The 12731-nt window shown below is 35.2% G+C and overlaps 1 protein-coding gene across 3 annotated transcripts in view; it reads left to right on the top strand.

The window, feature by feature from the left end:
• The window catches only part of LINGO2 (leucine rich repeat and Ig domain containing 2), a 512589-nt gene that overhangs the window by 266772 nt on the left and 233086 nt on the right, over nucleotides 1-12731 (top strand). For 2 of the 3 annotated variants that reach the window (XM_054054393.1, XM_054054394.1), the window contains exon 3: nucleotides 5338-5416. The exons of the other annotated variant lie outside the window; for it this stretch is intronic. The gene's annotated coding sequence lies outside the window, so the exon portion shown is untranslated. The remainder of the gene's footprint in view (nucleotides 1-5337; nucleotides 5417-12731) is intronic. 3 annotated transcript variants of the gene reach the window in all.

The following is a 12731-nucleotide window of genomic DNA, read 5'->3' as shown; positions in this document are numbered from 1 at the left end:
TACAGTCTATACTACATCTCTTGAGTCTGCTGCCTTTTTAGGCCCTGAGTTCTTTTTTTTTTTTTTTTTTTGCTTTTATTTCATTACTTTCTGATCATATTGTGGCACTTCTCTCACTTTGCTAAATTCCAGTCACATATTAGAAAAATATTTGGGGCTTTTTGCTTTTTGCAAGACTAGTAGTAAGTGTATTCAAGAACAATTATTATTGGCCTGAGACACATGTATGCTGGAAATTAGATATCTAGTATCATAAAAGCATAGATGTAGAACAGTATTTCTGTTAGTCCTATTTGTCTGGAGACATCTAAATTAATATTTAGAAAGACCATGTAACATGATGAGAGCTAGATGTGAGGACTGCGGGAAATTCTTCCTTTTAGGATATCTGTTAGTCCACTAGGAAAATATGATGCAGCATACTTTGTGTCTTTGGATGGGTGTTTAAACTGAAAGAGCTGGAAGAGGTTTCTATACTGAAGCTTTTATTTAGAGGGATTTGATTTAGAGAAAATGTCTTAAATTCCAACATTTGTGAATGAGATTGTAGAAAAATAGATTAAAACAAATAATATAGAAGAGATATTCACAGAGTTATAAAGTTACTGAAATAAGAACCTGCTGCACTACATACCACAGTAATAAGCCAGCAATGGAATAGCAAAGAAATTGCGCTTGTCACTAGAGTAACAGATCTATCATTTGTGTAGTCATAAACTATACAGAAAAGGAAGGTGGTCTTTCACAGTCTAGTTTGATTATTCCAATGGCGTAAGCTATGTGAAACAGCGTTGTAATGGTCAAGAAGAATGTATTTGGAGATATATCTGTCCTTCTGTGTAAGCAGTCATGGTTTCCAAGTCAGACATTCCCCAAAGCGAAGATCTCTTACACATTAGCACTGATTATTAGCAATCAATGTTTCCACTTTACTTGTTTAATTTCATTTTTTCTGTTGTTTCTACTGCGATTTGCCACATTTCTGAGGCTTCACTTTACATTGCATTTTAAGTAGTAAAACATTTAGAGAAAATTATAGAGCATCTGAGTTCGGGAAAAATATGTCTTATGAAAATCCTGGCAATCGTCGGGATAGATGTGTCTAGGGAGGGTAGGTGGAGTTTCTGTTTTCCTTTTAATGTCAAGTATACACTGAAAGCATAACATACAGGTTGTAGAAACTGAACAACTATTTATTGTGTATTCTTCCACTGCCATGCTTCCAGGACATATCATATTTTTTTAAGTGTTCTATACTTTGTGAATAGCTCTTTTTGCTTAGATACTGGCTCAAGATCAGGGAACATAGGAAGACCTATGGAATGTGGAATAAAGGCAGAACTAAGCTTTATTCTTCTTGTCTCTGATTTTTCAGTATGAAAGAATATAGGATGCTAAGTAGACATTTATGTTCAGCATACCAAGTTTAAATCTTTTGTTACAAGTAGCCCAGTATGCATAGTCCAGAGGTTCAGTTGTTGAATCTTTTAAGATAAGTATTTTTGAAGAAATATCAAAGATGTTTTCTGCCTCAGTCCTAAGTACTTAAGAATAAGTATGAAAGTTTAAATGCATCCAGTTTGTATTCTGTTTTCTTCTATCTCTGGGATTGTGAAATTAATTTTTTCAGTTCAGTTTTCAAATATAATTATTTTAATTAATAGATAAATACGATATTTTTCTTAGCTAAACATTCCAGGTGAATTTCAGGACTCAAAAAAGTTGAAGAATTAAGTATGAACTTGAATCATAAAATCATGGAATCACTAGGTTGGAAAGGAACCACTGGATCATCGAGTCCAACCATTCCTATCAATCCCTAAACCATGTCCCTCAGTACCTCATCCACCCGTCCTTTAAACACCTCCAGGGAAGGTGACTCAACCACCTCCCTGGGCAGCCTGTTCCAGTGCCCAGTGACCCTTTCCATGAAAAATTTTTTCCTGATGTCCATCCTGAACCTCCCCTGGTGGAGCTTGAGGCCATTCCCCCTTGTCCTGTCCCCTGTCGCTTGGGAGAAGAGGCCAGCTCCCTCCTCTCCACAACCTCCTTTCAGGTAGCTGTAGAGAGCAATAAGGTCTCCCCTCAGCCTCCTCTTCTCCAGGCTAAACAACCCCAGCTCTCTCAGCCGCTCCCTGTAAGACTTGTTCTCCAGCCCCTCACCAGCTTCGTTGCTCTCCTCTGGACACGCTCCAGAGCCTCAACATCCTTCTTGTGGTGAGGGGCCCAGAACCGAACACAGTACTCAAAATGCGGTCTCACCAGTGACGAGTACAGAGGGAGAATAACCTCCCTGGACCTGCTGGTCACACCGTTTCTGATACAAGCCAAGACGCCGTTGGCCTTCTTGGCCACCTGGGCACACTGCTGGCTCATGTTCAGTCGGCTGTCGACCAACACCCCCACACTGTCAAAGTTCCAGGTGGTTCTCAGTACCGAGTGGCATAGCAGAAATTGATATTTTTCTTGCTCTGTTCTTTTCTTTCATGTTGTCTCAAATAGATGAGTTATATTGCCTTAAAGTAAAAGCAGAAGTCTGTTACCACTCTCTCGGTGATAATTCAGACCGGAAGCATTCTTGCATATGTTCTCATTTAACCTTTCTTCCTGGGCAAGTGCTGCTCTCATCTCAGATGTGTCTGGGTTAAAAGTGAAGCCTTTGAAGGAGCCTTATCGTAATTTGCACAGAATTAAGGTCATAAAAAATTAAATTAGTAGTTGTAAGTTTGCCAATAAATTTTCTGGGATATTTCAAGAGAAAAATCAATATGACCCCATCCTACTCCTTGGCTGAGGACTAGAATAGATCCAAGATGATGGTTGTTGTCTCCAGTGCGAGGTAGTAATGCTACCCTGTCACATGCATGAAATAGAGTATAAATCTATCTTGAATTACACCTGTTTCTAAGTTTCCTGTGAAGTATTTAAAGTCTAGAGGATATATTTTTTCCCTTCTTTTCAGGTGTGTAGGTTGTCAGTATTTGCCTTTTGGGGTCACCTTGACCACCTGTTCATCTTCATTATTAGCTGGATTTAGCCTATGCTCCTTGGCTTTTGTCAAGCATTCTACAAAATGTTTCATGTGTCAAGTGTATGTTCTTATGGCCTTCCTCAAAAATATTCTCTGTGTATATAATGCAGGTTAATGTTAAAGTACCACTTAGCAGTGCACTTCACACATACTTTAGCAGAAACATTATGTAAAACAGTGCATTCTGAAAATACAGTTCATTGAAGAGTGTGGAAATTGTCTAGTGTTCCTTATTTATAATAGTAATAGAACGTTCTCCAAAACTAGTCATGAAACAACACAGAAATCACTCTCTTAGCCTCCATATCTTCTAAGTAGATGTTATTCAAAATAACTACTTTTAGAAAACATCAGATTGTTCATTGACCTTGCAAATACCATTCATTATAATAAGGATGAAGTGCCTATTTTGCTGGCTTTAAAAATAGTTTGCAGAAGATGCTTTTCTGCCACATAAATTTGGACTGAGGCAAATTTTAACTGAGTCACTGCATTTAGATATAGAAGCACTAATATCTAAAAATGGATCAATATCAAAAACATTTCACGTACTGAATTGCAAGATTATGAGTGTTGCCTTTTTACTCCTTCATGTTTGAAATTGCATTAAATTAGAGATAGCAGTAAGGTAAGAGAAAAGCATATAAGACAATTAATTCCTGGGAAGTAATTCAGACCAAATAAATTGGGGTTACATTGCCCTTATTGCCTAAATTGAACAAGCTATGTGGAATTACTAAAAATGATATGTTTAATTTAAAAAGTAAATTGAGAGTTATCATGGAAACATGTTTTGAAATACTTAGCTGAACAACTACTCAGTCTGAATTCAGTTCTGACCCTGCACATGAAGTGAGAAGTTGGTCAAGACATCCCCTCAGGTAATTTCCAATGAGTTATTCTCTGTATCTATGATTCTTCACAGAAAAATTAAAAAAGCCTAATATCATTGGTCCAGTTCTCAATGTCAGTCACAACTGAATGGCTTTAAAGGCTGTAAGGCAAATGAATGTAAGAAGCAGAGAGTCCTCTCATATAAACAGTTGACTTGACTGAGAGCTTAAGGACAGAAAGTTGAGAGCTAGATTAAATATTAGGTGCAGAATTTGTGATACCCAAGTCAAGCCTCTCTCTTTTTTTCAGCAAGTCTGTGATTTATAAATGCACAGGTAAGAATGCACGTGGATAAAAACGTATCATTACTTATCCTATATTTATTCGCTTTACCCCATGTGTAGATCTCAGTTTGTTACAGGTTTCCTGAGATTGTGCAAAAAGACTTCTGCAAAACAAATTAAGCTTTCTCCCTGACTTTTATAGCATACAAAAATGAAAGTAATTGTAGTTTATCTAAGTCTGTCCAGTTAATATTATAAACCAATCGCAGATTATTCCAGGAAAAAAAAAAAAAAACTATCAGCTGAGATTTTCTTAAATGACTTGTCGGTTTGGTGTTACTTTTTGGACACCTATTCCAATTTTGTACATCCTGGTGTGTCTCAAAACAAAATTGGTAGAGGTTGTTTCATGTGGAGAATCTGAAACAGTAATTTTATTTTAAAAGAAATATCTTTAAAATAAGTCATTCTTTTCTGACCTATGTAGAACAATTCCTGACCTAGGCAGAAACCACGGAAGGTAATTTTAATTTCCTGAAATATCTAGAGCATCCATTTACTCTTCTTACTTTTAACTTCAAGAATGATACTACAAGTGATTATATAATGAGAAGGAAGAGGATTTTTAATGAAGAACCACTATGTGGTGAATTTCAGCTCCCCAATATTGTCTGTTTCCTTTTAAGTAATAATAAAAATAAGCCATGTTTTTCTTTTTTTTTTTTTTTTCCGTAACCAATGCATTAATGTTATAGTGCATTCCATATCAATGGAATCAAACCATATCGCTGCATGATGCATGTCAGGGGATACTTCCTGCAATCTATGACTACAAGAGTCTAAAGTTTCTGTTGTAATTTACTAAAATTCATAAATAGACGGAAACTGTGGAGATATATCATGTAACCTTAACGTTTTTCTTCTTTATAAGTGCTTAAAGTCAATCTAAGAAATGCTGTGTACTCAATCTCACAATGTGGAGTGAAAGAGTAAGTTGCATGATTTTGAAATAAGATAATTAATAACTGTAGAAAGAGAAAAAAACCTGACTCATCATATTGATCTACTGAACGATTTCTGACCCTATTACTTGATTTATTTCATTAGAGATTTGAATATAATTGTTTTATTTTATTTGAGTTTGGGTTCATACATATGGGGTTTTTTGTTTGTTTGTTTTTTAATCAGGTTGATATGAAGATAAACAGTCTGGAGAAGTAGTGGAAGACTATCATCATAAGTGTGAGCAATGAGCAGTTTCAGCCTGGTAATTTCCTCTTTTTTTTTTTTTTTACTGGTGACAACTTTTCCCATGAATGGTCTCATTTATGATCATAGTAACATCTAGGATACTGTTGGTTTATATTCTTTATGTGATGTCTCTGTGTTAAATTTCATAAATTCTACCTCCTCTGTTAACAAAACGTGGGCACTCAATATCTCATCTCTTTAAGATGCAGTTTTGTCATGGATCTAAGTATTTGCAGTTCCCAGCAGTTAACACAGAAAATGATTTTGTAATTTTTTAAGTATGTGCACAATACTCCCAAATTTTGCAAACTTTTGTCAGGACTCAATTTTGAATTGTCAAGAATTTTATGAGCTGTATAGTCTGCTTTTAAAATGTTATTTTCTACTTTATTCTTTTTTTAAAAATAACTAGAAAAAAACACTTGTGAATTTTAAAAATACTATTCTAGAGGTTCAAATTGTATTTTTAAAGAAATTACATTTTTCAGCCTCATCCTGAGAAAAGTTTGCTTCAAGTGAATTGTCCTTTTATGAAAGAGCCATCTGTGAAGTTTCCCTCCCACCCTCTCTGTGAGAAAGTCAGCAATTTTAGCAGTACTTTAGCAATACTTTTGGAAGGAAAAGTAGAAACATTTAGGGGCAATAGTCTCTAAACTCCCAAAAGGAGTGGAACTAATTCTGCTGTTGTTTATATACTGGTATATTAGTGACACACACAATGCTTGGTTAACAATGTGTTGGGAAGTGGTAAGATAGTTTTAGAAATTAAAAAAAAAAAAAAATCAACAATGCTGCAGCATTTAATAGTATAATTTATAGCCTGGAAATATCCCAAAAAGCTGGTATCAGCATCCTGGCACAGCATAAGGCCTTATGGCCTGGAAATGGATTTATAAATACATCAAATTTGTCACCAAAGGAATACCTAATAAGGACTTGTAGACTTACGTCAAGACTGGTCTGATCTGATCTCTTTTTTCATATATATGCTGAAGTATGCTTATTTATATAGCTATATATATATAGGGCTTCTGTTGATAAATGGATTATCTATATCCTTTATTTAATTTAATCAGCCTTTCCTAAGTTTCCAATTGGGAGTAGTTTCTTCTGATGCAGTGTCTGGTATGAGAGGGTCGAGCACAGTAAAGCTGTATTTCTTATTGAAGTTGTGTAGGATGTCTTTCTGGTCAACTAGTTATTGTGGATTTTCTTAAAACATGGGAAGTCATGTTATTCCACCAAGCATGCAATGTATCATTCACACTTAGGAGCAGCAAACCCAAGCACTTAGTACATTTTATTTTCTCAAAAGGTATTTGGGAGAGACTGAACAGCAAAATAGATTGAGGGGAAAGAAACACAGGTTGCAATCGCTGTATTTGGTTAAGGTGTCTTTGTTTTCTCTTTGTAAAATGGAGCAAGGAAGAAAACTGTGGGGAAAAAAAAGAAATATGAATCAGATGGAAGAGCTTCTGTCCTTAATATGAGAAATGGACTAAAGAAGCTCCCAATGCTAAGTAATACTGAAAGGGAGACCTCAGTTATTAGCGAAGAAGTTGTCTGAAATAATGGATCAGCTAAGAAAAGACACCTTCTAATACAGAAGTGTTCTGACTTTTTCTAATTTCTTTCAGATTTTTTTTCCAAATTTATAGTTAAAAAAGAATCCCTTTACTTCACGAGATTTAAAAATGTTACACTTAAGACAGGCTAAGTTTTAAGGCAAATCTTTATTAAGTAACAAGTTGTTACACAGGCACCTGAAACAAATAGGGGAATATCAGGAGCTGGTGTGTGATCCCAATGATTCTGAAAAATGCTTTTCAGTACTGAAGTTTTCAAACACTAAGATAAGAAGAAAAGCTTCCTTGGTTGATATTTATTCAGTGCCACTTTAGAGAAGAGCAGGCAATAAAGAAGCAGCCCATAATGTTGAACATTTTCTTAAGTCTCCTCTGGAAATTCTGCCAAAGAGGCTGGTGGCCTTCAGCATGTTGTCAACAGAAGCTGAGACAAGTTTAGGTAAAGCTAGACACCTTATTTCTTTTTTTTTTTTCTTCAATGGTCAGTTCTAATCCCTGTTGTCCCTGGTGGTGGAATAGAGCCTTTAGTGAAGTTTTTTTATCTTACTTCAGGGATGCAGCAGGAGTAATAATGTCACACAGATGGGTGTTTGAATTGTGTCACCATTTTCACAGCTCTGCTGGTTTTACTCTGTTGACAGAGGCAGATTTTTGTCCAGAGTACATACAGCATACAATAAATTGCATGCAATTTGAAATTTTAGTTACCTGCTTCTCAGCCCAATACAATTTAATTGCAGCGCTGCTAATAGTAAGACTCAAAGCATTGATAGTGCAAGGTGCTAAATTATTAGACACATGCACAGAAGAGCTTTTCAGTTTAAACCAACAATAGCGTGTGTTCATTGCTGATGTTTGTAGTGTTTGCTAGTGTTTTGTGAAGCTAGAGCAATCTTTTGAGAGGATTATAGGGTAGACTGCTAAATAATGTAGGAGCTACGTTTCTCCCCTCAAAGAAAAAAGTCTGAAATTTTCCTGTGCAGATAGACCTGATCATGTGAACATGGAACAAAAGATATTGGGGAAAAACTTACATCAGGGAGTTACTTTTCTATAAAAAATTTATTTCACCAGGTTGGGTCCTGTAATTGCATAGTTTATTCCCCCAGAGTACAAAGAAACTCCCTAGGTTTTTGGAGTGTATTTTAGAAACTATGCCCTTGTGTGCTAAGATTTTGCACACTGTAGCTGTTAAAATGGGAGCAGCTACTGAAAATTTTAAATGAATTTTCAGTATAGCTATTTGAGAATCTATGCACTGTGTATAATTCTTCAGGATGTCTGAAGCTGAGCTGAAAACTGAACTGCAGAATTTTGAGACTCTGTCTTATTTCTGTTTTAGTCTGATTCTTCTTGTCATCTTTTCCAAATATAGCTTATAGTAACCGATGTGTAACTTTAAAAGTTACCAATATGATTAATATAGTTTACAGCTGTATGTGTTTGTATTTTTACATAAAGGAAACTGAGAAAGACTGTGGATGCAATTTCTTCAAGAGCAGAACAGTATAGTCTTAATGTCATAGGTACAATAATCAAAGCAATAGTTCATATCTCGTATAGTTTGCCAGAAGTCAATGGAATTCTTCGAAGATAAATCTGGTCAATTGTTGTTTAGAGGAAACATAGAGTAATGTGATTAAAGAGCTGTGCCACACCCCAAAAGTGATTAATTACTGAAAAGGTACTAATCTTAAAAGCATGGCTGCCAACAGGAAGTATTAGTAATAGACATTTAAGCTCTTATTTTTATCTGTTTCAAAACACCATCTAATTTTTTTCACTTATCTTTTCACTTTCTACCTGTATGAATAAGTGTTAACTTTTTTCCTGACCTTGATCTTCTTTTGTCATTTCAAAAACACCTGTCATGCAATAAGGATTTCATTTACAGCTGCAAAAGTGATTTATATTCATTAGCTTTTTTTGCTGTCAATGTATTTTTAAGCATGGCAATTGGAATGGGAAAGAAAAGGTGATCTGAGGAAACTGTATCAGTAAATACTATAACTAAGTATAGCATAGTATTTATTTTTTGTAGTGTGAAAATTACTATAGGTTTCATTTCAAGTTTCAAGCTTACTGTAATATTAAACATTCCTAGAAGAAGCTAGATTTCATCTTAAAATATAACTACGGTCTTTTGACATACAAAAAACTTATATGACATTACTCCAGAAAGCAGTATCATCAAGAATTCTTGTCTGTTTATTCCACACTTCTACACTGAGGAAATAGAAGTAGTGAAGTTAGCTGTCTTTCTACGAGTACAGGCACAGTTTCATAAATAGCTTTTGGACAGAGAAGGAATCTATCTTAGAAAGTGCTGTGCAGAGAAATGTTTTTATTTATTCCTTGGCTCCTTTGTGTTATTGTGGATAGGAAAGGTTCTATTTAGTGTAAAGGGTTTTTCCAGAACCAAATGTTACTGTGATTCTTCTAAATAATCTAGAATTTTACCCTGCATCAGTTGTGATGAAGTGATATTTGACTTAAAAAAAAAGTGAAGATTACCAGAGCTTTCCTTAGCTGAAAAAAGAAATATCATTCTATTTATCTATTACTTTACTAGTTATGTTAATATATTTATTAAAAATCAGTTTCACAGGGGCAGTTTTGCAGGGCTAGAATCAGGTACCTCCCTTCATGTTCACAATATCCTTTTATTCACAGATTGGTAAAATGAGTGGTGCTTAATCTAACTCTGGAGTAAAGATGCACGTCCTGTTCACGGCAGTGTTACTTCAGTATAGTGATTATTCTGAAGACATTTCTGTTTGGATATTATACTTCTGCATACTTGTGGAGGATATATCTAGGAGTGCTCAGCTTCTCAGCTGCTGTATTTTATCAGTTCCCATATGATCGGGGAAGCTAAACCAATTTAGGTTGGCTGTTTTCTGATCCTTTGTTTTAATGTACATTTGGGGGGGGGGGTATTATTTTTAGATGCTTTAAAAGTAGAGCTAATGAACCTCCTGATTTTTTGAATTCTTCATTATTTTGGATTTGTTTCTTCATATTAGTTTTCTCTATCTGTCTTTGAGTCATCTCTTTGACAGAGAAAGTGTTGTAAAACCAGTGGGGACAGGTTGTTTTCTGATGTTCTAATTTCATAGATGGATGAAAAGGTGGTTTTGAGACGCTTCACAAAGAGTGAGTCTGTGGAGGAATCATGAAAGATGGGGCTTAGAAAGTAGGGCAAGGATTGTGGCAAGAAGAAGTAAAATGAATACCACGGGAAAGAGAAGGAAGACTAGACTTGTAGAAATGTTACAAAGGTGGTGAGAAAGGGAGGGAGGAATGTCTGAAGTTGAGCAGCACGTAGTGTATCTTCAGTATGTGGTTATTCTTGCGTATTCAGGGGCATTCAGCTGTGTATTAGTTCTATCATAAATAGCCTAAATCTGAACATCTTAGAAGCAAGCCAATGACAAATTATGCTTAAGTTATTTAACAGCATTTATCCATTCTCCTCTGCTTAAAAAAATACATCGAGAACTACAATGACCACTGTCCAATTTGCGCTAAAGCCATAACTTGCCAAAAAGACCTGTCAGCATTCCATTCCCAGATGTCATAGAAAGTGTATGATTCTCTTCCCACTATAAGAGATTGTTAGCATGGGGACATCATGCAGATGTTTTGTTATTAAGAATTAGCTTATGATTTTCATGTGATAGGATAATGAGTTAGACTTCCTGGGACCTTCATCAGACCATAGAACAGTGGAGGAGGTAACCTCAAGCGTTAACAGGAACATAGATGTCACAATCTTTATGTTAAAACTCCACTGAGCTTTTCAATTCATGAAATGTTCTTAGTCAGTTTTACTATTCTTCCAGATCCATCTGTAGGGAAAAAAGCTTAGTAAATTATCTGACCTCTTCTTGTTGAACTTTTCCTCGAAATAAAACCTTAATTAAAGTTCTCTGAAAACAGGTTTGATTCAGGGAAACTCTAAAAATTTTACTTTAAAGAATTTCTCCATATTTTGAGGGATTGATTTTAAACCTTCTTACCTTATTCTTCACCATATTCTTGAATTGCACCTGGTCTTCAGCTGGTCTAGAGAAGAAATTATAACCTTTTAAGTTCTGATGGAAATTTCTATGCAATGCGTGAAGGAGTAATGCCCCATTAAGAGACTAGAGTGTCCCAGGTTTAACTTTGCTCTTTACATCATACAAAGCTGATTTTCTAAGTAGTAGTCATTCTGATAGAAGAAAAAAACCCTTTTGATATCTGTTGTAATATCTTTATTACTAAGAGTATACTTTATAGTAGAATAAAATCAGCATAAGATAAGATTCACCTTGCCAACAAGCTATTCAGTAAAAGGAAAGGAAGTATGACTTGACCTATGCAGCAGTACATATTTACAAGTGTGTAAATATATTTCTTCTGGTGTATTTTTGGTTATATTTTATTTTCCAGTAACTGGTACGGAATACATAGCCATAATTCCTTTATGCTTCAATGACTTTTAAATACTAATAGTGAATAAAAAATTAAAAACAGACCACCCTGTATAGATTTTATGAAATTCTGAAATAGTGCCTCACTTATGCTAATACAGAGAAGGTCATGAGAGACCTTTGTATTGCAAAGTATTTCTTTCATTTGAAGACTCATATGTATGCTGCATGGTCTATGAATGAGTTCAAGGGTGATTTACTGTTCTTTTAGAGAAGCAGGGTTATCCATTTATAAATATATGCTATAACAACTTTCCCGACAGATTTCCCCCTACCTAGAGGAAATTCTAAAAACACTGCTCAAAAATTTTAATTATGATCTTCTTTGTAATTTGCCTTGTAAAATATTCTTGTTGAAATATGTTTTGTTGTACCCTGCCTAGATAGTTCTTTTCAAAAAGAATGCTTAGCTGAGTTATGTTATTAATCAAAATCTATGCCTCCAGCAATCATTCTTACAATAAAATAAAATAAAATGTAGATATAGTACACAGGAAAATGAAGCTGTTAATGCTAAAACTGTACTCAATGTTGAGCCTTTTGATTCTATCTGACAGAAAAAGGGTTTATTCTCATCACTAATGCATAAATTAGCTCTCTGGATGATGGCAATATATTGCTGACAACAGTGAAGATATAAGTTTGCACTTTGTAATTTAACATGCTTAATTTATCAGTAGGTTTAGATTATTATTCAATTGTCCTATATATTAGAACATTTTAATTAAAGTAGCCTTTCAGCTTGCTGCCTCATGACTTGGTGCTAGAGCTGATTTACTCTGTGTGGAGGAGGCATGAAGCATTTCTTACATTGAAGTATATTTGCAGAAAGAAAAGGGATATGTTTCCATCTTGATGATAAACAATTCATCTCACCATTACTGGCTCAAGTATTGCTTTCACAAATCGGTGTTTTCCAGTCATATTGGATGAAAAAGCAGCACTGCTGGCATAATAAGAGCAAGAGCAAGAAACGTATGTTGGCAATCCATGTGAATAACCAGCATTAAAATCATAGAAGCCACAGGGCTACTGCATAAATGGAAAGGAGTGAAGAAAGAACAGAGAAATACCTCATAAGTGCAGAGAGCTCATATATCCCTGTGTTCAGGACAATGCTACAAGAAGGGAAGTAGGATACACTCAAGGGTACCACCTCGCCGAGTTGGGCACAGGATGTAGATCACAAAACACTTCTGCTTAATTAATTAAGCACTTTCCACTACAAGGGCAGTCTGAGAAGATGCAGGTAGATCTGAGGACTTTT

Source organism: Cuculus canorus, chromosome Z (assembly GCF_017976375.1).
Source record: "Cuculus canorus isolate bCucCan1 chromosome Z, bCucCan1.pri, whole genome shotgun sequence".
NCBI lineage: Eukaryota > Metazoa > Chordata > Aves > Cuculiformes > Cuculidae > Cuculus > Cuculus canorus.
Note: the sequence above shows the minus strand (reverse complement) of the source record. Positions and strands in the feature narration are given on the sequence as shown.